Here is a 27,966-nt window from a genome sequence, read left to right on the forward strand (position 1 = left end):
ATGGGGCCTTTGGCAATTATCTGGGGGAGGGAGCTGAGAAAAAAATTGCCTGGAGACCCTGTTTTAAGAAAAAAAACTTCTGCAATTGCCAAGGGACTAATGAACTATATCTCAGAATGCCAGCCAAAGCCCTGCTGCCAAAACGTACATTTAATTTTGGTGAAAGCAGGGAAGAAATGTATTTCAGTCTTTTCCATTTTCAAAACTGGAAAACAATGCATTTTGAGAGTCAGAAGTTTTTTACACTGAAGGAAAGGTTAGCTTTAATTTTCATTCAAGAAAAGGTATAAGCCCTACAAACTAGCGTACAAAGCCTATTCAGAAATTAATGGGGCTGTTTTACATGTATGTATATATTCCCCTCAAGTAAAACTCGGAGGAAGAGTTCATGATATTCTTAGCAGTTCTTGTCTAGAGCAGCTGCCACACTTGTACTTCAGGCTGTTGTCATAACTGTAGAATTCCCTGTCCCAGTTTCTGGTGAATAAAACCTTATGTTTCTTTCTCAATTTTCTGAAAGCCCTCCTGGGATTAAAATCTAAGCCTGTCTGTCTTAATGGACATACTAGTGACATCATTGTACCCCCCATCTCCAGACTTACTTTACATTTCCCCTCACTTTGAATGGCCTGAAAAACCTAATATTTTCAGCACTAGCTTTATAGGTGTTTTGAGTTCCAACAAAATATTATCCTTCTTTTCCAAATTTCAAACTTTTGTGTTTAAAAAAACCCCCAGGATTTCATATGCCATTTTTCAGAATAATACATGTTATTTCAGTTCAGTGTCCCTTAAGTCACCTAATGACACAGATGGGTCTGCTGATCTGTTTATGAGACACATGGATTGCAGGACTTCCTGACTTGACATGTTCTTTACAAGTTTTACAATTTTTGCCTTTTTCTGTACTATTTCAATTTTATATGGTTCATTTCTCTACTGTGAATATATAGAGACCTTCCATTCTTGCCCTGCTAGTCAAATACTTCAGTTAAATTTGCAGGGGTTGTTCTTCTATGATATTGTGTGGTGGAGTTAATTTCTTTTCTCTAAAAAAAACATAACCTAGTTGAATCACAGTACCTATGACTCATTAATCTGAGACATCTGTTGATAACCCCTGAAGTCACTGTATTTCAACACTGCAACAATTCATAACCCTCACACAAAACAAACAGGGAACATTAATGGATTAGTAACTTTTATGTCCTGGCCTCCTGTGATCTCTAGACTCAATAGAAAATAAGCGTATTGTAAAAATGAGGTAAGCGTTAGTTGTCTAGACATCCTATATGTGGCCATTCTCTGTGGTGGTTGCCCTGGGGTAGTCATTAGAAAATCTATACTTAAGCAGATTAAAGTTCCTTATAAGTGGCGTTGTTGGCAATGCCCTCCAAATTGAAGGTGATAGTCATAAATGCAGCAGTGCGTTTTTCCTAGCTTATATTTCTTGCCTAAATACTTAAATGGCCTTTACTGCGATTGGCCTTTCAAAATTACAAGAAATGAGTTTTGTGTACAAATACTTTTTGTCCCCTTTTCTAATTTGCTTTCCCCTCTTTATTTCATATCTTTATGACCTCTTCATTATAATTTATTGACAAATAGCATAAAAATTCATTATTTCTCTACTGGGTCACTGCTTGAAAATTCACTTAATAATTTTAAGCCTTGAAACAAATAGAACAATTATGTAAGGAACAAATAACACAGCACATATTTTTGCAAGTGATCAAACAGTTTATGATTGTACATGATCATCATAACTGAAAACACACATGCAATAATTTTGCAGGTTTTTCTTGCTGCAAATCCTCCAGCAATTTTTTTCATCTCTTTATTGCTTCTAAGAAACGGAGGGACGAAAGTTGTTCAGTGAAATCCATCACCAACATAAAATTTGATTGATTGGGGTTTTTGAGATTTATGCTGGTTTAGTAGAAATCAGACTCCTGCTCTAACATCAGAGAAACGCCAGTGGAGGATTCTTTTCAGTCTGCTTTTAGATAGGTCCCTGCTGCCCTTTTAAAAATGTAAACACACAATTAATGCAAGCATGGAGAGTAAAATATTTCTGATGTTATCTTCCAGGTGAGAGCTTTAGCACTGTAGTGCTATGTTCTGTGTGGATATTAAACTTACCATAATGCTTCTGACTGTCCTCAGTATTTGCACTAATGTCTTTGACTCAAATTCCTCTCTTACACGGTATAATATTAGTTCCATATCAGTCTATACCCTTCATTTTGCAAGTGGCTATATTGATCTAGGCCTTTTTTTGTGTCAATATGCACATACTGTCACAGTTAATGCACGTGCTCAGTTCAGTGGGAGTCACTACTCATCTGAGCTCCAGCAGGCACGGGATCAGGTTTGTGCAGTGCTTTGTGGCTACTGGCACACCTTCACCATTTACAGTAATTTCTTATTGGCAGAAGAAGGATTTCTGGGTAACACGGTAAAACTATATGACACAAGTAACCTTGCTGTTGAACCTACCCAGAAACCAATCTTGATTCTGTCAGGGTATTTTGTATAAACTATATGCAGACCTTTAGGGTTTAGTGCTTTCCAGTCACTCCAACATCAAAGCTCAGGACCAGGCAAGAACAAGACTCTCTATGTGCTATTTTTTGAGACTATTATTATCTTTGATGTCTGGTGGCTTGAAAAATAACATTTGAAAAAAAAAAAAAAATCAAATATTGTCATTCACTGTGCTTTTATGGATTGGCCTCATGGTCTGCGAATAGCATTCTGTGTAGCTACTGCAAAATTTGGTTTCAGTTATTTGATTTTAAGAATACTACCTGAAGAGCAGCTACTCTGTAGCTACCCCTGTTGGCTGATCAAATATGGGTTCTCATGACAGGATATCCTCTCCCATCATTTTTCCCCAGAGAACAGACACATGCTTAACTTTAATCATGAGCAGTCCCACAGAATTTAATATTCGTCCTACAACTCACGCACTCAGTGTATAAGTCACTGTATGCAGCTGAAATGGGAAGGCTCGCCTTAAGGATTGCTGGTAGAGACATGTGAAGGAGCAACAATTCATATAATCCTCTTTCTTTGGACAGACAAAAAAAAGTAAACTAAAAAAGCTTATAAACAAGGTAAACCAAGTAATGCTTACTCTAGGTGATCTTTAAAGATCTAAGAGGACTACTAGCAGGATCAGCCTCTTTTCCAATGGAGACTGTTGCCATCACAGCAGACTTTTTGCTAGGTGGCCTGGTTGATTGTGTAATCTCCTCTACAGATCCTTTCAACGCTGCTTTAGCAATCAGCTAGCTGCAGGCACTTACTATGAAGGGCTGTGTTAAATCACTTGTCTTCCCTGACGAGCCTGGCTTCCCACCACTCCTAAACTCAGTCTCCCCAACATCCTGCGTAGCAACCCAAAGTACTGTTGATGTGACACTAGATGAGCCAATATTTGCTCATTTTGTTTAATGTTGTTCCTGTTATCATACTCCTAAAAACACAGCCGTAGCCAAGAGGATCTCATGCATGGATTTATGGGGCCTGATTGTTGCTTACACAAAGATGCCTCTGTGGCTCTGACAGCCTGAAAAGTGGGAATAAATGACATTACCAGAATGCTGTAAAAGGGGCAGTTCGGTGTTTACAAGAGGTCACGTCCATAAAGTGCATTTGATGCCATGGCTTAAAACCATATGGGAAAGCAGGAAAGGGAGCAGTGGATGTGAAAAATTTGTAAGACCTAATAGGACAAAAGGGAGAAGCAAGACTAGCAGGTGGCCTGTTATCACAATAAAAGCTGTCAACAAGCAAATATCAAAGTAGTAAACCTGAATAAACAGGGTTTTGAAACAGTGTGTTACAACCTGGTGACAGTAAAATTTACCCAGTGATTATTCATTTGGCATCTTTGTCACGTACTATGCCACCAGTAAATGAGATAGTCTGTAATATCAAGTTGGATTAACAGAAATCTCATTCATCTTGAAGAAAACATCTTGTGGGCATTACATTCTGAAGAGCAGTGCCATTGGCCACAGAAGATTCTTATAAACTGTTGGAACAGACATCTGTGTAACGTATTAGTGGAGGCTTTAAATATACCTCAGCAGGTTCTCTGGAGGAGATAGCGTTTCATTTCCTCTGCTGTTTGAATCTTCACAACTAGTGTGAGTGAAAATCCCTCATCAGATATTTATGGAGGGCATCTTTGAAATCTTCCACTGTGTCGTGCGTTTCAGCAACAAGCAAAGTACACAAGCACCTCTTTGCAATGTGCTGCATATTACAAACTTTAGCCACAGGTATGAAGCTACGTGACTGTTAGCTAGGTGGGAGACCTGTTACAGAACCCACTGTCACATAAAGGTATAAAAGTAGTGACTGAGCTCCTCAATCTTCTACCAAGACGCAGCCCTGTTTACCGCAATCTCCACACCCGGCCTTGCTGTAGACCACTTTACAGTATACTGTCCTTTGTCATATTACAGGAACTGCAACAGAAATAGGAAACTGGAGCTCTTTGTCCAGAAACAGTCTTGCTCTCATTGCAGCATACAGAAAGGAGGCAGGAATGAATGTTGCCAGTAGCTCAGTTTATTCCACAACACATCTGAAATGCTCTCCTGTATCAACATCACTGAATGAATTAGTTGTAAAATCAGCTTTGTGCCAATTCTTTCTGCATACCTGCTTAATTCCTTTGAAACCTCTGCAGCTCAGTTCTACCTATTATAGCACTAGGCATTTCTTTTACAGTGGACAGTCCCATTGATTTTGCTAGGACATCTCCTGGGATCAAACCCTCCCTGGTTTAAATAAGAATGGCAGACGCTGTCTCTAAACATCTGCTGGCTGCTGGAATGGCTCTCTGATTACATGCAAGCAATGCCAATGAATGTAAAATTACTTACCAAACAAAAAAAAGAGAAAATATTTGAAGAGAGTTACACTAGGGTTGGGGGAAGGATGGGAAGGCATTTTGGAGAGATCACAAAGACAACATTGTCAAAAATTGATTTGGGTTATTCAAAGCACTAAGATATGTGATTGTGAGGAATTGTAAGATTTCAATTCCCCTATTCAGCTTAGAGTTTCTTTAGATTCTAATTATCACAGCTTAGAAGAAAAAGAGAGCAACTAACAGAAAAGAAGTAACCTTTTATGGAATCTTGGCTCTTAAATCCAGTAAGGTTTGAGAGCATTATTATAAGAGTTTATTATACAAAATGATATTAGTAGTATTTTATATTAAGTAATTAGGACAAAATTCTCTTAGCTGTGTCAGCGATATCATCACTGAACCACCTCTGACCTACAGGGCTGCTTGTGATCTTGGAAAAATGTGTGCTTTCAACTGGAGAGAAGAAATATTGCATTCTTATTAGAAAACCACAACATGTCCTTGGACTGTGTGCTGAAGGTTTTGAAACGTGTGCTTTAACCAGCCCTGTCACTTCTTCAACGTGCTGGAGATGTGGAGCCCCTCGCAAAGGTCCACCACTGCCAGCTTACCTGGAGCAGCTCGGAGGTAACCCAGCAGTGCTGCAGGCTGGGGCTACCTGTTCTGTGCTATAGCAGGTTCCTTGTGTCCCCGAAGGCTGCTCTGTGTGTCTCCAGGGGAGTAGACAGAGCAGCGATGGGTCACTCAGCTGCTTGCTTCCTGTACAGTGTAAGGAGGTCTTACAAAAAGCAACGTGGAAAACCAATTGGTTTGGCCAGCAGTGAGGGAAATGGTTTTCCCATGGAACCACAAAGAAAAGTAGCAAGGAAGGCAAAGAGAAGCTGGTTGCCCACTGCAGACCGGGCCCAGCATGGCTGATCTGCACTGAACTCATCCACTCTGGTTCCCAAAGGGCTGTGCACTAACCCAGTGCAAAACACAGTAAGGATGCCACCAGGAGCACAGCGTGCATGAGCCAGTCCTCCTCTTCACCGCCTGCCTAGGAGGGGCAGGAAAACAGGGACAGTCACAAGAATCGGCTGTACAAGTCTGCCACTGTACCCTGAGAATGCTATCAGTGGTCTTGCAGGTGGTTTCTCCTGCTTGTGTGTTCAAACAAGTGCCTCTAAAAGGACAGGAATGAGAGAAGTAATCTGACCCACACTATTGACCTTGCAGCTTTTTCATCAGCCCAGCGCTTTGTTGCCACATTGAGGTGGTTTTCACCCATCACGTCCAGCCAGAGCAAAGGCTCCTTCAGCGCGGCAAAGCGGCTCTGCCTGGCAGAATGCTGATGGAATCCAGGCCCGCGATTGTCTCACACCAAAGGGCTCCTCAGCCCTCACGCCACAGGACAGGGATTTCAAAGGGTGTTGAAGTGCAGTTTGCTCCCTCACATACAGAAGAACTAACCCATCAACAAGGACTTGCAAAGACATGCTAACCTCTGGCCAGAAGGCAATTTTATTGCTATTTGAGATGAGATTTTCCCCCACTGTGTGTTACACGCTGGATTGCTGCCTCTGTTGCAGCATCTGAAAAGTTTGGTATCTTCTCCAATAAAGAAGGGCAGACAGTTCTGGAGACTTCACCTCTGTTTCAGGGCCTAGCACTACAAAGTTGACATCTAGATGAACCTCACAACCAAACATTATCCATTATTAATATCTGCTAATTAGTAAAATCTGTATTAGCATTTATTAATTAGTATCTGATCATTAATGAAATATGTATGCTCAATAGTGAAAGATGTAGCTTAGACAAAATAATCAGTAGTGAGGATGAAATGTTGTGAGAATGTGTATCCAACTTCCCTTGTTCAGCCTTGTTCAAGGCTGAGAACCCAAGTGTTTGGCCTTGTTAGAAACTCCCTTGGTTCTCCCCTCCAAGCCCTGGCCAAGCTTTGGGTGGAATCCAACAGGAGGATGAAACCAGATGTTTCTGCTCAAAGAAAAGCGCAGGTCATTCTGACTTGCTGATTTTTGGTACGTAAGACTGGACCCTCTTGCCACGACTTTGGATGCCTCACCTACGGGTGGACGCATCACGTAGGACTTCCCACTCGCAGGGAAAGGCTCTCCAAATCCTCGCTGTAACCGGGGCTCCCCAGCATCTGCGGATCTGGATGTTGGTAACGTATGCAAGTGGTGATGTATCTTTCTTAATCACTATTCTCCCCATCATGTAGTAATGATTAGGTGCATTACCTTGATTGTTCTTATTTTCTATAATTAACTGTATGCAATAATAATTAAGTGTACTATTCTGTATTTTTGTATTGCTTATTTTCTGTATTACTTGGTTATATCCTTTAATTATTAACAGTAAAATAAGCCTACTCTTTCCACTCTGGTGTCTGAGTTTAATTGGCACCTCGATCAGCAGAACAACCTCTAAACCCCTCCAACACTTCAAACACCAGACATATACCCAGACCAGCATAATGAAAATGGCCTTTCTCATTGTATTGGACATTTGAAATTCATATCCAGATTCTATGGCTTGAACTCATCTCAAGTTATAACATGTAACATAATAGACTAACATGTACTGCTCTGTCTTTCCTTTGATAAAACAACAACAAAAAAGTTAAAGAATGCCTGATTGAATCAGGCATGAGCTTCCCACGGGATAAAATTAAACAGCATTCTGCTAGTCCTGTGAAGGAAAATGCATCAGTTACCATTGCAATGATTTAATCACACAACAATGGAAAAAGGATCAGCAGCACGTATGTCGCAGCAGTATTAACAGAAAACACAAAGCTTCGAAATACAAGACTTTTGGTTAAATAAAAGGAATTCACCTTTCCCTTTCTGTATGATCTTGGAGATTTCTTTTTGACGTGAGTTTTGTCTTTTTTTGATAATAGGAGTTGACGAGGTGCAAGAAGTTAAAAGGAAAATCTCACTGTTTCCTTCAGCAAAGCCCTACATTAACTGAGAAATCAGCCTGTTACTTCTCCTTCTCCTATCATCCGTTTGCAGAAGTTCATTACTTAATTCCCATTCATATCGCCTCTGTGGAGAATAACAGGCTGATGACATTTCAGTTAATCATAATCTTCCCCTTCTGTGACAACCTGCCAGCAGCCTTTTTGAAAATAAACTTGCAGAATGAAATTTTTAAAAAGGATTTTTCTCACCCTCATGGAGATGGGAAAACTGACAAGATGAATATGTGAGAATATTTCACAAAAGAAAAAAAAATTTCTTCTGGATTTATTACCATTTCCCTCTCAACATTTTATGTGCTATTTCATTGCCTGGCAAATTGCTATTGACATAACTTTACATTTTGCCTTTATCTCCTTTAGAATATAGGACCCCTGTTGCCTCTGTAACATGCTTACTGGCAAGAAGGATACCTTAAGCTTCCATGGACTGACTTGATTATCAGGCAGCTATAGATGTGCAAATAAAATCACGTCTTTGTGGGTATGTGTGCATAGAGAAAAACCCTATGTAGAGTAAGAAAGCAGGAAACTAAGATTTCAAGCGATTACTGCTAGCCATCTCATATGTCACTCAGTATAATGAATATGGCCATTTAAACCCAGTTAATGTACCAGTAAAGGAATGTGAAATAGAAGAGCGGATTGGAAAGAACATGGGAAGGCTTAGAGGGTTTGCTGGCAGCAATGGGCTCACAGAAGCCATCACCAGCAGTTGAACTTAGGTCATGGCAGGTGTAGGACTTGGGTGGAGGCCACTGAAACCCAAGAAAATACTATAACCTGGAGGCAAAACCACAAGCAGGCATCACTGACAAACAAAGAAAAAAAGTCAAAGGCAGACTCATCTGCAGTGACAGCTTTTGTGAAAGTTCAAAGCTGCACAAGTGTCAGGACCATTTGTTCATGGCAACAAAAGACAGGCTATTTCCAGGTAGCTCAACATCCTTTCTTGTAAACAGCTGTGATGTCATCAAGAAGAAATTCAAGTTTCTATCAGCAACTGCATACTGCCAGCTTAAAGTCAGGAAGAACATCCATGGGTAGGCAAAGTGAACAGCTCTTTCATTAACACAGTTATTTAAACTATGATGTCTGAACAAAAAGTGCTTAGCTCGTTCCTGAACACCAATCTGCAGTTGATCTTTATAGAGATAAAAAACCACCTTTGGAGGCAGTCTCATTTTTAAGAGAAGCTCTGCCCAAAGGGATATAAGATAATCAATGGTAATTCAAACTCATTATGTGTCTCTTGTAGATCTAGTCAGTGTCCAACTCCAAAAGTTCCCATGAGTGTAGAAATAAAATCGAGACTGGCTACTGCAGCAGAAGTAGTTGGGGAGAGAGATGGGTTAACTGGGAGGGGGCATCACAGTACAGAGGCAGGAGAGACCACGTCAATCCAGAAGCCACTGCGGAAGCTGTCCCTGCCTTTTCGCAGAAGTGCCTGGCAAGGCAGCACCTCCTGCCTCTGCAGGGCTGGTGGGCCACATCAAATAGTCCTGAGCAAGCTTTCATGTCTGTACAGTCAGATGGAGAAGCAGCAGACCTTTGTCAGCAAAGCAAAGAGTCAGCTGTTTATGTAAGACAAGAACCAATAAGGAACACTGTAGATATTCCAGCAGCCTTGCACCAATTAGGCTGAAAAAAAGTGAAAGAAATAAGGGCAGTTGTTGAGTGACTGGTAGAAAGACACCTACACCATCTTATCTCTGATGATGGTGCAGCGTCACATCACAGCTAAGACTTCTGGGGACTGAGATCCCAAGCTCTTTGCACTAGCTCCAGAGCCTCCAGGAGACCAGATGAACTTACAGCAATATCAGGAAATCCAACAGAGTTGTGAGGAAATTTGCTCTATCCTTTCTCTAAGGGACAGTTTCCATACGAAGACCCAACCACTGTGGTCTCCTAGTCCTGTACGCGCCCCAGTACCCAAAGGTCTTGTAGTGCTGACTTCAGAAAATTCAGTCTTCTACACTACAGTGAAGGAATAACTGGTTATTGCTAAACAGTTACTGTGTGTAACTATGTGTTAACTGATGGATGGCTGTTACACCACAGGTTTTATACACCTCATTGCTGGGTATCAGCTGCACCCATCAGTAGATAAGTAATTCCTCTGGACACACTGATTAGTACTTTTTCTGTATGACAAAAGCTATTTAATTAGGTCTTTTGGAGACATACAGCTGACCAAACCAAAAAGTTGGTTTTGGTGAAGGAAAGAACTTATGATTATGTAGGAAGAACTTATGATTATGAAGGTCTGCAGATAGCCTCCTCTAATGCCTATTGTTCCCCTCCAGTGTTTAGTTAATACAGGAGGATACTGTCCGTTAGGGGAACTACTTATTTAGCCTGACTGACAGAGCAAACGTTCGTAGTATCAGTTCCAGTGAGGTCACTGTACCATCAAATGCATAAAAAGGTCAACGTTAATTTGCATTAATTGCAAGGGTAAACGGTTATTTGGCATAATTGCTTTGCTACGTTTTTTCTTTTTCCTCCTTAGAAGTAATAGAAAAGTCAAAGACAGTTGACTTTACAAAGGCTTAGGCAGTATTAGCATTGAAATGTATTTCTTTCAGAGAACTTTCATCCCAGCTCCTTCTGCAGTGGGTAGGAAACTCACACCCACCACACACCCCCAAGGTCTATCTGACTTCTTCACACAATGTGCAGTACAATCACTCTGTACTTCCACTACAGAAGGTGGCCAGCCACGTGATTGGTAACCATAGCAGCTGCAATAACCAAAAAAATTCCAGTGCTGAACGTATGCACAAGTCTGTTGCTTTAGCATCACTTTATTTGCCATGAACAGCATCGATGGGTATGGCTCAAAATGTCCCAATGTTTGATGAGGAAAGAGATGCTGTTCATCGCCACATGGAAAACAGCATGTCTCACACAGAAGAATGTTTTCTGTCAGTCTCTTGACTTTTGTAATGTCTAGAGATATTTTTCTGGAGCTGTAATCTCAGGCATTCAAGCTAGGATTTCTATTTCTTTTATGGGAAAGATTGGTCCTGGAGATTTTCCATGCTGGAATCGCTGGTCTTTTTCCTGTCATGTGCCGAGCATTGCCTGCCAAGGACTGAGAAGTAATAGCAGGCAATAACATCTGATTCTTTCCCAGTAAAAATGCCAAAACACAGTATCACAATACCACTAGCCATCTCAATGTTATTAACTCTTTCAAACAGAATCAATGAACTTTCCACAGGTGGTTCATATAGGTAGGGAATTTCTCCCTTTCCTCTCCCCAACGGTCTCTTTCCAGCTGATCTGAAGCTTGGGAGGACGTTAACCCTTGGAGAAGGCTGCAGCAGGATGAGGCTCTCCTCCTCGACCGCCTACCTCCCCAACACAGCCCTCCCCAAGGACCTACAGACCCTTGTTGGCTTGATACATACAGCAGCCTGTATCAGGCAGAAGTCTGCTTGCTTCTCTCTCCATTACTGGAGTGAGGACATCATGGATATAATTGCACACCAGTGCTGTAGAGCAAAGTGAAGGAGGAAGCAGAGTAAAGGCAAGAGCAAAAATGAAGCCAAGTAATGTCACTGCAGGCAGTGCAGTGAGGAGCTAAAGCTGTTGTTGTAGATATTTTGACAGAACATCCTCTTAGTTTTGGTAACAAATTTACTACTGTGGGCATTTAGAAGCTTGTTAATATTATGGTGCTGGTATACCATCCACTATCAAAAGCATTCAGTTCCCGACAGTATGTCACACTTGGAAATAATCCAAAGCCAGTGACAGTCTAAGACCTGTGAGTTGTAAAGCTAATCCCTGCATGCTTATTTATATTAGAAAGCTCACATTTCAACCCAAAGCCTGAAAGCAAGATATACCTCAACATGCAACAAATTACAGATGACTCATGAAATCCAAGTTCAAGTCTTCTGGACTCCAGCACAAAAAGCTACCACCTAAGCAGCTGCTTGGCTGAAGATTTCCTTTCTTCTACGTTTCTTTAAAAAGTAGTGCCCTTAACAATATCAGGAGCCTTAGAAAAATCAGCCCTATTATTTTCAATAAATTTTGTTTAAACAGAGAAAACACAGCAAGTACAGATTACTTCGCAAGTAATCTAAAACAAAATTTAATGCTGGAAATATGGTCTTGGCAGAAATCTAGAGCGCTCAGGTAACATCTTTACAGGACAGACTTGGTTTGCTTTCTTACAAAACAGTGGGGACTCATAAGGATATTTGGCCACCACAGAGAACAGTTGATCCACACACTTCCAGGAATAAAAGCATGAGTTGCTACAGCTTTGGTCAAGGTGCTGTAGCTATTAGTTGCAACAAATAGTCATCTTTGCAGGCTAGCATAAAAAAAGCTTACCAGTTGCAAGCCCTCCTTTGGTTCGCAGCCTCCTCCACCAATGTAAGCCATAATTTGCTCTCAGGAGACCAAGACAGAAGTGCTCAGGAGAACGTAAGGACTATAGCTACCTCCTTCCTTCACAAAGGCAAAGGAAGGTCAGGCTCCCCACAAACCTCCTTTCCTCTTAAGCATGGCATTGCAGGCAAAAGTGAACCAGGAAGAGCAGACTGGAAGGGGCTACTAGAAGACCCTAACAGGTTTCACAGACACCTCATTATTTAATCCCCTTCCTGGAGTGATCAGCTGAGGAGTGGTTACACCCGGAGCTCCCTCAGAGCCTCACCTGGGCAACTCATTTATGAATTTCAAACCCTTTGAAAGATCTCTGTTTTAGGCAGAGCACTAGCCATGCCACAGCCTACTAGTTTGTTAAAGCTTGGGGTGATGACAACCCACACTGCTATGGATGAAAAATTCATTTTATTGTTACCAAATATTTTTCATTATTTTTATAGCATAATAATTGAATTGTAAATACCAACATTTTTATATGGCTATGACTAACTATACACAAACAAAAGATTGCTTACCTTAACTTACTACATGTTTCCGTGACACTTTTGTGTAAGTGCTTCTGTTCCCACAGAACAACAGTCTCTCAGTTGGTTTTTAATTTTGGGGAAACAATTAACTTAGCATACCATCTTTTCTAAGAAATTTAGCCAAACCCAAGTCCCTTATTAAAATTAGATTTCCAGTCAAGAGAATTATAATTATGTCTCTTCTACCCAGACATTTTCTATTAAGGCATGACTCCCTTTATTCTGCTGTCTTCCACACAGAGCAATAATTATTGGGACAATAAAAAAAATAGGTAGTTTTAACTTTTGCTTTTTATTGAAAAAGTTCGTTACTGTACTGATACCTCTTCAAGATCAAACTTATCTTGTAATATTGCAGAGATTTAAAATATTTGTCAGTATAAGTGGTGTCACTAAGCAGTTTGCATGTAGTTAGACAAAGTTGGTAACAGATGTGCTTACGTCAGCTATGATAACATTCATAAATTCATTTAACAAGAGACTTCATAATGTCTGCAAAATGATATTCGAAAGTAATTACTTCCCTTGCAGCATTCAGTCTGTCTCGCTGTTGAATATAATCTCCACATATTAGTATATTACACATTTGGAGAGGAATTGGTGAAGTAATTGCGAGTACAGTGAGGAGTGATCATCATTCATCTTACACTACAGCCTTGCTTTAAAAGCCTGGCTTTTAAAAGGACTAGCCAAAAAAGGTAACCTACATGTTAAAAAAATGTGTGAGAGACTCAGATATTTTATAATTTGGTCGGTTATGAATAACGAGTAGGCTTTCTATTTGTAACACAGTATACACAGCTATGGGAAATGATGGCACCATGCCTTCCTTTAATTTGATGCTGCTGGGAAAGGCTGTGGAAGTTGGCTTAGCATCGATTTTTTAACACTCCAAAGATTCAATAGATACAGATGCACTTTTTAGAAAAGCCACGGGAAATGCCTGACTCTTCATGTGCTTGTTGCTGTTGCGAGAGGAAGCCTCGACAGTGCAAAGAGGAGGAGCACTGCATCTGGCAAGGAGTTTGGAAGATCAGACCCTTCCTCAGTTGCTGCGGTCATTAAGCTGCTCTTTTACCTGTGTATCTCTTCTTCCCATACATGCTCTGTAACGAACTGTGGCAGGCTGTTAAGGATGAAGAGCAATGGAAGCAATTCTTGCTCTTTCACTTGTAATCAGCATAAACCATTTGTGCCTGTAGCTCACTTGGCGATGCAGTGACTCACAGGGATCAGTCTGCTGAGTTTGACTCAACCACCAACTCTGAGTAGGACAAACAAGCTGGAGCCCCTTTCTTCGGAGGAGATAGCAGAGCGCAGAAACAAAACTCGTACCCTCCAAGCACAGAGCCACAACCTGCCTAAACTGTGCTGTGATGCCTGTTCACCGGCTCCTCACGAGCAGGCGGTGGAGGCTTCCATGACCTTGTCAGGATTGCAGAGGTCACTCGTTCCTTTAAATAAAGCACCACCTGGGAACAGGGAGTGAGAGGAAACTTTACAATGCCTGTAAAAGCATCGTAGCCTTTACAAAACATTTAATAAGATTTCAGATGACTCTTTTTTTTTTATATATTTATGAACCCTTAGGAAAAAAACCCAGAAATTTCTGGTTTAGCTCTGGCTCCAGTTCCCACATATGAAGGTTAGAAAGTTGAGTTCTGCTCAGCCTTCTCCCCCACTCCTTCTTTTTGCATTGCAGGAGGATTTGCACCTTGTTAATATTATTTTTATCACATTTCTCCTTGTTCCCATTTTTAAAATAATTTGTGCTACACAGAAACTATTTTACAAGCTGACCAGTCTAAGCTCTAGTCCTTGTTCCCAGACCATTGTTCCCATTACCCTAATCCCATCCCCATTGCCTAGAGCAATGAGGAGGGTAGAGCTGTGGTGGTGAAGCAGAGGTTCCTAGAGTCTTCCTCAGCTGTGCAGGGTGGCTTAGAGGCCCTGAGGGCAGTACATCCAGCCGCCTTCCTTGCGGCTGCTCCAGGAGGGAGCGGTACACAGGATCCCCAGTCCCTGTTGCTGTACACCAGCAGGAATGGAGGATGAGCAGGAAGTTGAATAACCCCTCCTGAGCCAGGGAGAGGCTCAGCTACCACCTCTCCAACAGCACAATATTTAATCACAACTCCAGCTGGCCTTGCTGTGGGTGGGCTGTAGAGCATGGAAAATCTCAGGCATCTTCTCCCTAACCTCCCTGCTCACATACAGAAAGGCAGGACAGAGCCACAGAAGGACTCAACTCTGTTTTCACTGTACAAGGACATAACACACTGGTCTGGGTTTCTCAGCAGTCAAATATTTGCCTGGTGGGCTGTCTCCAAAGCTGTTTCCAGCAGCCGGGCTAGACTGCTTCCTGCAGCCGCAGAGCACTGCTCCTCCTCTCGCCCATCCCTCCTCTCACACAACATGCCAGAGAGTATTTAAACATCCACACAGAACCTCATGTTTGAGACTTCATCCAAAATACACCCTTCTACCACCCACTCAGAGGAATCTCATTTTATTTGTCTAACAAGAACAAAGGCCCAAGCGAGTTAACCTTGCCAAGCTTACAGCCGGGAATCCAGACTTTCACATCCCATTTATAACACCCAAACCCACCCATTCAGCTAATCCTTACACAATCATGGTAAATCATCCTGTGTCAGAGTCATCACAGGAGCCATTACTTTACTTTAACCAACTTTAAAAAAAAAAAAACAAAAAACAGAAAGAAGGAAAAACAGCCAGTTGAAAGAAGCAGATACTCCTTTCCTTCTTTGCATTCTGGATAGGTGTATTCCAGCAGGTGCAGGAGATGTATAAAGCAGGATGTGTTGGATTAATAAACACACGCCCTCTCCATATTACTAATTACATAGCCAAGGCATTCCAATTTAAAGAATAAAAAATAATAAAGGGATGTCTTTTTTGCTGTTAACTCAGAAAAAAAAAAAATTCTTGCAGAAGTTTGTGAAAGAAAATGCCAGACAAGCTAGTTTTAAGTTGGACATACAGCCATGGGTGCACTGTAATGCCACTGAAATAATTTTCCCGCAGTTGACAAACCAATATATCCCTGAGATTTAAAGCAGGGTGCCAGAAGCATTGTGATGGAGGAAGAACTGTGGAGAGCAGCGCTGGGGGGCTGGCAGACCTGCTGTCAGCACTCTGCCTGCTGCTCCATGGGTGCCAGTCCTCACTCAACTCACTAAATCTCCACCTAGAAAGATTGAGTAAAGATACTGCCAGTTCATCTATCTATTTACACAATGTGCCTACAGGTATCCTTGAACTCTATTAATAATCTCCTGAACTTTTAATAATCTGTAGAACACACACACATCAGTTTATGTATCTCAGTGCTGAAAGTAGGGCTCTCTATAGTAATGGCTTCCAAATGCAAAGGGAAAAACGTACTTCCAGATCGGATGATTTATTTCAGGGTAACAAAAAATGAAAGAATAGAGAGAGAAGTGAAAGAGCTCAAACAAATGGATTCATGACAGTCCTTGATTAGGACTAAACTGTGATATATGAAAGCTTTGCTTGTGTTTTGCTTCATTTGTATCTTTGCTTCCCCAAGACTCCCTAACTGTTTCCCTAGGCCTCTTTGTCTGTCTAGGTAAGATTAAGATGCTCGTTAGGCTTCCTATGTAAATCACTGATAACCGAGACTCAAGACCTTCAGTGGACGCTTGGACAGTTCCTGGAATGTGCAAACTAAGATAGGAGGGACTCAAACAAAATGATACAGAGACCCTGTAATGAGGAGGATGATTTTTGCTGGTTGAGGAAGAAGACACCTGGACTTTACTTCACAGCACATGCTGTGAACACCATGAGGAAGACTACTTACTTCTTCCCTTGACCACCGAAGACCCCCAACAGAACTTAGGACACATGCTCAAAGGGGTGTCAACTTATGTAAATGGCTTCCAAGAACTCATTATCATAAGACATCCCTTCCCAGGAAATCTAATGAATATGTATGATTTCTATGTATGTAAACTGATGTCCCTTACTAACTCGGGGGAGCCCTTATGGTGGAGAATCCCCAGGGCGACCCCAGCGCTGCTGATAAAGAATACCTGCTTAACAGTAAAAAACTTTACTGTTGAGTCAATTTCTTTGTTTCAGAAATAAAATACAAGTCTGGACCAGAATGAGCAGTGCCTCCATCTTGAATCATCTCGTAGCCCCATTGCTCCGCAGACAGGCAGGCAGGCTTTTCATTTCAAGGCTGCTACACAGAGAGCATACTCCATTCCCACACAAAGATGACTAAGACCCCGACTGTTCAATTTGCCAAGCCCCTCAAATAATCCTAAGTAAATATACTGCTTTCCAGAACCCCCTCAAGGTCAAAAATTTCACAAAGCCTCCCTCGTTGGCCTACTGCTAGCTGATTTCCTTCCAGGAGAATGCTTGTAGCCACTCCAATAATTTTTTATCCAGCTGATCTTAAAACTTCAAAGGAGTTACTGATATTTATGTGTCCTTGGGATCAGTTCCCTGACTAGTACATTTTAGTTATGATTTTTCCATGTGTACAGTATTTTTAATGTTAATAATGCACAGAAATTGTTTACATAAGATGGGTGATAAGAAGAGAATTTGCAAACATGCTGCAATTGACAGTTTTTTCCGGCCTTTTTCTTTTGTTTGGATGAGTGGATGGGTGATAAATACTAAGGAAAAAGAAAATAACTTGCAGGTTTATGTCAGCTGCTGAAGTCTATGCTGTTACAGCTACTCTTCTACCAGCACTGGCTGTGTTAGCCTATGCTGTCCTTGCACTTCTAACAGCGCTCTAGGTATACCCTTTCTTTAATCACTTTGCTTTTCGCAGCAAAGTTGTTTCAAATCCACGTTTTTCAATTGTACACACAAAAATGTGAGACTAGTTCTCATTTCTGCACTGCTGATTGCTTCCAGCTCCCTGCCCATCTGCTTGGCTTCTGGCCCGAGTAGGTTAGAACACAGCCTGGGCCTGCAGGTCCTTCTTTGTCCCCTGGTGCACCACAGCTATGAGATTCTGCTGTAGTAACGAGCCCCTTTTTGTCATCAGACAGGCTTGCAAGCATGTAGGGACATAGGGGACCTCAGGTTCAAAGCTGGGAAGTAGATCCTCATGAAGAAAGCTTTCCAGCACCACGTTCCCACCACAGGATGGATGCTAGCACGGGAGCATCCTGAATTTAAATCTGACCTGAACTCTCATGGTGTTTAGGGATGCTTGCAGATGGGATTTTGGCATAGTCCATTAGGGAGACAGGATGCACTTTCTTACAAAGAAGAAAACATCCTGAGAGCCTAATCAGCAGGAGCGCAAGGTTGTCTTAAAATTTATGGTAAATTCATTTTGGTACTGGAAGAAATACACAAACTCATCCCTCCTGAAGTAAAGTATCTGTTAGGATTGCACATCTCATTCTTATGCTCCCTCCCATGGGAGGAAATGTGGTGTTTCTTTTTCCCCTCATCCTGAGGATATCTTCATTATGTTCTACTAAGAGCTCAGCATTACATGACGACGTTGCTAATGAATGTCTCTAGGCTTCAAAGGGCAGAGTCTCAAGAGCTCTGTGATTAAATATAATAATTTGCAGTTCTGCAGTACCTTCCATCTGAAGATCTTGGCTGTTTGTACATATTTCTGTGAATTAAGCTCAGCCTCTCACAAGTGAGTTATTTCTGAAAAATACCAAATACCCTGGTAGCAAGGACACTTTCCCAAGAGGTCAGAGACAGAGTTTCGAGCACATTTGACTGGGGTAAGAATTGACCCCGGGAGCCCCGTGTTCTGGGAAGGTCCTCTCTGCAGCAGTGTGTGCTGGTAGGGAAAAGGAGATATCCCACCTCACCTTCTGGCAGTTTGGAAAACAAAAGGGTGACCTCTTCTCAGCTCTTTAAGAGAAGGCCATACATAATGGATCCCAAACAGATGAATATGCCTCCTGGAAGACTCCCAGAGAGCTGGATTTAAGGCTCACATGTCCTCAGCATTTCCCAGCTGGTTCATGGCTGGTTCATCAAAGGCTGAACATAGGAATCTCCATCCTATGGTTTGTTCGAGTCCCATTAGAAAGGAAATTTAACTCTGTCCTTGCATTGTACTTAGGACACTGATGCCTAACACAGGGCTCTAGATTTTATGCAGTCCATTTGATATCACATCCTCCATGATTAAATAATTCAAGAAATGTTACAGAATGGCCTGACAAGGCATGTTTCTTCTCTTTCGTCTTCTGTTCCAGTCACTGCTTCTCCACCTCCAGCAAATGTGATTATCAGCAAAATATTTCCAGACAAGATGAACAACTTTTATTCTATTTAATGTGACCAGTAAAAGTTGATAGGTTAAAAAAAGTAAGTCATCTCTGATTATTTTAGCTGTCTTTGTTTCAGGAGTCAAAACTGAGAATAGGTTTAGAATTCAAATCCTAGAAGTAGTAGTATGACATGCCGTTATACCATTAGACTGAAAGTTTCAATCCCAAATGTCTTAATTAAAAATTTAAAGCCCCCTATACCAAGTAGACTTCTCATGCAAGTTTTTGTTAGTAAGATGTTTTTAGTAGCAGTAAGGTCATGTGTCAAGTGGATTCATGTTTAAATTGCCAAGTTAAGATCCCTGTTTGTTCAGAGTTATAACTTCTAGTTTTAGCTGTTTTGAACAGGAAATCCCACTGATCTGCAGGTTATGAAAAAGTCCAGAGAAGCAGAATCACAGTAATTAGTGGGTTAGCTTTAATTAGCAGTGTTGTTAAGTAATACAATTAATCGATAAAATAGACATCAGTCTTGAAGTCTTTTTCTGCATTCATTCTAGCACCATTTGATATATGCTAGAGGCAAAATAACAAAATTTCTTTCAGCAAGATGGGAAGAGAAACACATGGTCAAGGCAGGGCAGCTGATGAAATCCTGCTGGAGGGGGAGATCTGAGACACGTCCACATCCAGGCAGCTGGAGGAAAATACATTCACCCAGCCAATGAGAAAGACTATCCAAAGGTCAGGGGGTAGCTAAGCAACAGAAAGGAAAAAACCTCCATCACTTCCAGCTGGAAATAAAGCAAAAAAAAACATTTCTGGGATTTAATGGCAGTATTGTCCAGTGGGTAGGCAGCAAAACTATGGGAGCAGGCAGTGTCTAGCTTTACTCTGTTTGCAGAGTTGCTATATGACATTAGGCAAATGAACTACTTTGTGCCTCGGTTTCCCCACTTAAAAATGTATATGGTATGCCTCAATGCATATAATACACCTTACCACCACAGCAGGGCTGGAAGGTCTCCATTTCTATGCTGCTTTAAGACCCTCAGGTACAAGAAGCTGCAGAGGTTGAGGCTAATATAGTTATTTTCTGTTTATTTCTAATAGGTAGACACACAGTAGGAACCATTTTGACATGTGTTAGTGTAGGTGGGAATGACTCATTTGGCTGCACTGGAAGCTAGCTGCTGTAGACTGGCTGCTGCTACAGTCCTAAATAAATCCCATAAATCAGATCTTGAAAAATACAGTGAATCTTGCCGCTCCGTTGCTAATTAACTTAACATGTTTAACATGTGTACATATGAGCATGTCTTAATTTATACACATGTGAACATACAGACACTCCCTATATTGTATCCATTCTTTAAATTATTTGTATAATGAACAACTAATGCCAAAGAGGGACCCAATGTTTATTTCCCTACCGTACTTACCAATATCATAAAATGACCTAGAAAATACCATACAGAAATTTCCTGAACATTGCCTACATGCTTTTTAAGAGACCTGTTATATCCAGGAGGGGTTTTAGCAACAAATGTATTATAACAGCGTGAACAAAAATGTAAAAGTGAGAAAACTAAGGCTCAGACTAAGACCAGAAAAGCTAAGGAATTAAGATTGGAGTTTAATTCCCAATTCCATCAGGGATTCTCTGGCTTCCCAAGGGAGACAGCAGAGCTACAAACCACTGCTGGGACAGGTCCCAGCTGGGATGAGATCCTGTGAATGGCGGTAGTCAGCAAAAAGCTCCTGCCGGCTGCTCCTCAGGGCATCTCCACTTCCTTACCTCTGCAAGGTGTTAGTGCATATACTGTGCAAAGTAGCTATCCAGTACTTACCAGCTTAATTTGTATCTTTAGACCTGCGTCTTTCTCTGTATTGTAGGAGTGTATCTTTATCTTTAGGGTAGAGGCTGCAAAGTGTCTTCCCGGACAGTCGAAGAAGGGTAAGTACTAAGCTGTAGTCACCATTTCTTTCCGTTGCAATAGGGATGTGCATTACAATTTCAAAAAAGTGGATGTAAGCTACTTGCAATGTTTCCTTCTGGCCTTGACAGCTCTCAGCCAGCACAACACCATAGGAGAGATACAACATATAGCAGTACACGGCTTTTTCACCGGCTACCTCCGCTGGGGTCCATCCAGGTTCCCAGCCCGGGGCTCCCTGGAGAGGCCTGAGCGTGGCGTCAGGGTGCGATCTGCCCATGTGCCCCTGCCTGGGAAGGGTACACGGCCCCCCAGCGGGGTCAGGGCACCACGAGCGAGTGGGGACAGTCACCCACGGCTGAGGGGAGCAAGCTGTGCTCCTGCCCACCTTGGGGAACAAAAAGGAAAGGACATGTCAGCCCACTCGGTTTCTGTTCACATCCCAGGCACGCGTCTTCTCTTGCCCGCTCCCACACGCCAGGACGCAGATATTAAAGCAACTGCTAAGAGGCGGCTAGTCAGAGATCCACTGATTTATGTCATGCTTAATGTTGGCAGAAGCAAACTTGGAGGTGGAATCAAGAACGTTTCAGTGGCAGCATTTCAATGCCAGATTTAAAAATCAGGGCTTAATGTTTCTGTAAATTAAAATGACCTAATTACTCAATGGGCTAGCAGAGTTTTCCGGCTAGGAAAGGACTGTAAATGCACAAGCCCTGCTCTGAGGCCAGAATTAGGCAGCTGATAATGTTCACAAATCTCCCCTGTCGGTGGGTTAAAATACTGAGAGCCTGCAGATAAAGCTGCTAAACCCTGCTCCAAGCTACCTCCTGCCACAGATCCCAGGGGAGTTCACTAAACAGACCTTCTGCCATTGTCCTTGCCAGGAAGGAAAATTAATACTGTTAACTACAGTTATTTTATCTGTTTCACACTCACCCACTTCCATAGACCTTCAGGACTCCCATCAGTTTCACCTGCCTTGGGAAGGATCTCAAAGAAGCTCCCAAGCTACAGAGCTGGGATTATGCTCATATTTTGAATTTACCATGAATATTTTTGCAGTTTCAGGCCCATAATTTCTAGAGGTCACTTATTCAGCATGCCTAGAAACACAGGGCATGAAGTAACATTTTCAGAGGCCACCCAATTTCCAGCTAAGTCAATGGAAACCACTCATTTCTTTAACTCTTTTTTACAGTAAATCTTACTGTAAGTTTTCAAATCTCAAACATCCTGGGAGGAGAGGAATGGATGCACAAAATGGGTGTCTGAGACCCACCCTAAAGGCAGGGATGTAATAGCAAAAACAAAACCAACCATAGAACTTGAATGCTCCATGAATTGAAGAACCACCCCATGGAAAGCCTGTGACTGACTGCTCTGCATAACTACATTCCCAAATATTTTCTGTAGCCAATAGATCACTCCCATTTTGGCATGTAAAGTAATCTGACCCACCGTGAGTTGTGTGAGTAGGGGGCAGCTGGGCATGTGCATGTATGACTTACTAAAATAAGACATAAGCCCTTGAAAACAGCTTAATATAATCTTTCAGGGGGTTGGGCAAGCCTTCTAATGAGAGACTCTTATTTTTCCCTTGCATCTGGCCAGGACTGTGCTATTACTAATGATAAAAAAAGATCCCTTCCTTCATTGATTTGTCCTTGTGGTAAGCATCCAGATAGATGAGATTTCAGGCAGCGGCACTGTTTCCCCAGCCTACATTTGCTTTTTCTTCTCCAGGAGGATACATGAGGAGGATCAGAGAGAAGAAAGTGCTTTTCACTTCTATGATCTGGGAGGGATAAAGACAGAAACAATTTAGAAACAAAACTATCCCCAGCTGGAAAGCAGAGGTTTGTCCTGAGGAAAGGCAATGTGAAGAGAAATTGCTAAACTTCTGCTGCAAATAATGAAAAACACCTGCAATGTAGCTCCCTAAGGAGGCTAATTAAGTGAGAAAGATTGGTGCTTATTGGAACTTACAGACTCTCAGCAAAATTTAAAGTATTATCTCTCACATGACTTATTTGCTTGCTATTTTAGGGAAACATTTTTCCTTTGTTATACTGATTAGATGACAAGATTGATTGACTTCCTATGTCACTTTGAGTGACTCACATAGCTGTCTATACTCTCCAAAATAGGTATATGCTAAATTATTTACAGCTTCTGCACATCAGTGCCCAAAAAGCCCATTCCTGTGTTCAGCTGTGGGCCCAGCCTGCCACAGGAGCAGGAGTGTGCACTCACAAATGGCCTCTTTTTCTTATACAAATAAGAAATGTGCAGTCATTATAACCGCCTTTTTTTTTTTTTTTTTAATTAGACCCCATACTTTAACTTTCCCCTTGTCTAAAATGGTGGTATTTACCTATTTCACAATCTGTTCAAATAATTTTGAGCGTATGCAGGGTGCTTTGCAAATACAGAAAATGACAGTCCCAACCCTGGGGGGGTATAATATAGAAAGAATTAAAACACATAATGGAGAAGAGAAAAAGGACAAATGTGCAAGCAAGCAGAATGATCACACTGCTAATGCATACCTAACTGGCTTGTTCTGTAATGTTTGCCACATTTAGTTGACAATACTTTTTTTCAGTTCACTCTACTACTGTATTAGCTGATGCTTTCCTTGCCCCTGTAATCTATGGCAATGCACCTAGAACATATGGTACGTGATGAATGAGATCAGGAACTGGCTGTTGTCAAGGTTAGAGGTAGATGAACATCAAGCTGCACAAATAGCTACTGTCACAATCTATGTCACAGATTTTGTATGTGACGTTAGTTAAGTCATTCAGACTTTTCAGAGGTGGTCAGTAGTTATGTGTTCATTATTTTCCAGGTGCCTGAGTTGAGGCTTTGAAATTGCAGGAGGGACTGAAGAACTAAAGGCAAAGCAAGCTGGAGCTAGAGCATGCAAAGTGCTGGGAGTCACCAAGTGCTGTGAAACATGAAGTCCCACTCTAATACAGACACTTGAAACCAGTGATTTCTCTTCACCTTCTGCTCTCTGTTCCTCAGTCCTGCATTCATGAAATACAGCCTCTGCATTCATGAAACACAGGTAGTGCCCTCCCGTCTTTGAGGGGAAGAGAGAAAACAGATGAGTTAGTATTTGTCAGGCACAGTTACTATAGCAATAAGCAGCACAGAAAAACTCATGAGGAAAGTAATTGCCTTCAACGTGGATAGTATGCAGTCAATAAGGCATGGAGACACACTCCGAACAACGAAGGGAAAAAAGACTGAGCAGCTGTTCATTAAGTGAGCACCATCCATCTTGTGCACTGGGTGAGGCAAGGGTCCTGTGGAGTGCTACGTGATCATAAAATTAACGGTGGTCCTTTAACACACACATACACACACACAGTGGCATTCTTAACCCTGGCTTTTCCAACTTTTAAAGGCCTGACTGAAATCTTTTTGGTGAGGACAGAGAGAGTGCAGCATATAGTTATCCAGATTATAAAAGTAGAAATTCCGTGTTGTAGCATCAAGCCAATACACATCATCTGGGACACTTAGGTCCCCTACACAGACCTCTGTTACTCAGACCAAGGAAATAACTGACTGCAATAACAATCCTTCGCCCTTGTGATGTGGAGCGATGGGAAGGTACAGAAATCATGGCTTTCTTGGGGAAGGTGATTACTTACAGGAAAAGATTCTCCACCTGCTTTTTTCCCCTCTGCCCCTTCTTTCCAAACTGTTTCTGCTCTTCCTCCTCTCCATCTCCTTGCCCAGATTCCCCTCTGACTTTATGTGTGTTCCTGTTGTCAGCTTCACCCCCATGTTCTGGCTACTGCCCAGTTTCCCATTTAGGGCACCTTGTACAATTTTGTTAGTCATCCCAGCTGGTTTCTTAGTTGGGTCTCCTAAACAATGGGAACGCTGCCTCAGAATCTTGGCTTCTTGTAAGCTCTGTCTTCCTAGTTTCTAATAGTTACTGTCTTTGCCAAGTCAGCTTCAGATTCCTCTTCCCCATCTCCTCCTCTGATTCAATTTTCATGACCAGCCATTAGTTTCTATTTTCAGAAGATGGAGATTCTCCTAAGAAGCCAATTGTAGCAATTCTGGCTAACAAAAATACTTGGTATTGCAAGATGAATTAAGAGTCACATGTACTAGCAGCACTGCAAACTTTGACAAACATATTTTTACATGCTAAAAATACACAAATAAGCCCTGAGATAAACTCCTGTCACAGGGTGTTGTTGCAAGTGCTGCATTATGGCAGTTTTCTGTGATTTTTGGTGGGATCTGCATATTCTGAGTGTGAGGAAAATCACTGCAGGCACTCAAGTAATTACTTCTATGTGGCTTTCCTTAAACACTTACAGTTTCAAGGAAGAAGAGCACTTTACTAAAAACTGCAAACGACATAACTACATTTGTTTCTATGTTTCCTGATGAGCAGTGTTTCCTAACACTCCCTGACTTGGCTCCTAAGAGCAGGCTGGTAGTGAGGTGAAAGGGGAAGAAGTGTCCTTGTGACCCAAGCCGCCTTCCACCTTCAGGGTAAAGACCTAATAAAGTGAGAGTAGCCAGACAGAGTGCCAGAAAAGGCCAGTCTCTCACAGACAGTAAGTGATGCTTAGCAAAGGGCAAGAATAGGGTTATTCTATCCCCAGGATACTCTCTAGCAAGCTGCAGCTTAAGGGCTTCTTGAACTTCGCTGTACCTGAACTGTCCTTGACAGACCTTTCTACTACAAATATAGCCAAGAAGTCATTTTTTGTTTGTGGGGTTTTTTTTTTCCCCTGTTGTTTTTTAATATGCATATTCTTCTGCATCCAGGGCAAAACAGAACTACTCACAGCCACAAACTAATGTGCTGTGGGAGAAAGCTCTGCCCTCTGCACTTTTTGAATGTGCAGACTGGCTGGGTTTGATGCATTGGTGTGCATGTTAAGTGAATACAAAATCATAAACACTCCAGAGGATCAAGGGAGGAGGGATGCAGGGACCATGAACTCACCGTCTCTTCTGTATTGTCACTGACATTCTGCTACCAACAGATAGCCAACAAGTCCTGGATCTTCTAGCCCCAGGCCTATCACCATTGTGCTGGGAATTACTAACTCTCAGGGTGTTGTTTCTGGTCCGTGACTCTTGACTTTGTGCAGTCTCCAGGTCTCCCTCCATCCTGATTCCCCTGTGATCTTATATTGATCTTTCTTTCCCAGTCTCAGAAGCGTTACGGTTACTGGCTGGACACTGACCTGGAGAATGATGAGGATGCCCACCATAATGTCTGAATAGTTCATTACAGCAAAGTAACAGAGAAAAAAGGGTGGTTGTGAGTACAGAAACAATTTTCTGTGAATGCTTCCAGCTTTATTTACATCCAGCACATCCAATCTGATGCCCTAGTCAGGGTGTTGGAGGAGCAGCCTCCCAAATTTCATGTAACTGTTCCAGCTGCCAAATTCATTTTTGCAGTTTACAGCTAACAATCAATCATACACTACTCAGTTGTTAACTTCTTTTGTTTAGATCATTTGGATAATTAAAGTACCACAAATTCCATGGTGTCAGCAGGTCTCAAACAGACCTCCTGCTGGCTCTGCAATCTCTTTCAGAGATCAGAAAATAAAACAATGAATAATGCTAGAAGGAGTCCAAGTAACTCATATTTTATGTTTCGTGTTTTCCTAATGACAAGGTCATATAGTCAGCAGTGTGATCAATGCAAATACAATATGCCTTTGGAAAAAGGCCAATGTCTGCCCGTGGAAAGGGCAACCAAAGGAGCTGTTTCGTAATAATGCACTTTATGGGTAGACAGAGATCCCAAAGCTCTTTACCAAAAGGAGCAAAAGACCAGTGGCTCAAGTTGCCAAGTTAAAAAAACAAGTTAATGGTAAGTCCTTGGATCTGTGTACATGGGCATGATGTCCTATCCTTAGAATGCGCATCTCTCATGCATACTACATTTGTGTCAGCATAATTTTGTTATGGCTCAGAAAGCCTATCCTCAGCAAATATCTAGAGCTAACAACTGTTCTGCATTTAGTTGACATGCACATGGCCGTGGTAAGCCTGGCCAATCACTGCTATCTCTGCTAAGACGCAGACAAAAAAAAAAAAAAAATCCACAGATGTTAAATTGTGTCAGCTTGCCTAACCATTTGAAGTAATTAATTCTGCAGACTATTTTTGACTAAGTCTACAAAAACTACATCATTCCTTCCCATTGCTTGTTCCTTGTTTATTGTGTATATTGCATCTTTCAAACTCATAGACAACGCACAAATTCTGCAGCACACATGACATCCTCAGCAAGCAAACTCCCTGCTTTTCTTAGTCCCCTCTGTGGCTTTTCACAATTATGAGAATGAATAAGATGCTTCTTTTTGTCATCAGGAGTCTGTACATGTGAAGAAGGTTTTGAAAGCAGACACGATTCACTTTTTCAAAATGTAGATAAAATGAAAACAGTTGATGACAAAGGTAAAGCTAGGGAAGGATAAAACAAGGCTGTAGCGAAAAGTAACAAGCTAGGGAAAGATGGACTGCAAAGTCCAGCTGAGCTCTGGGAAGCCTCTGGAAGCAAATTAGGAATTTCTGATCATATATAAGATTGAGCAAAGGGACATTGGTGGAACAGGTTGGGATTTTTCTGACTCTTTGATTGGCATTAATAAGAATACAGCTCAGTACTTGGCTCCTTTTCCTCTGTCCTTATGGCACACAGGACACACAGGGAATATGAGGAAGCAGGAGCACTGCCCCCACACTCCAGCGGGACACAGCTCAAGTTTAACATGCTCTGGTGACCTTAAAATAGGGATTCAATATAAAGGCATGGTAGAGTTTGTGAGTAAAAGAAACTGCCCATGTAGACAGTATTTGTAATCACATCTGCACACTCCTGGCTCTACCGCTGTCCACAGGCCACTAGAGTGCAATTACACATTTGCACACCACA

Source organism: Strix aluco, chromosome 4, assembly GCF_031877795.1.
Source record: "Strix aluco isolate bStrAlu1 chromosome 4, bStrAlu1.hap1, whole genome shotgun sequence".
NCBI classification, from domain to species: domain Eukaryota; kingdom Metazoa; phylum Chordata; class Aves; order Strigiformes; family Strigidae; genus Strix; species Strix aluco.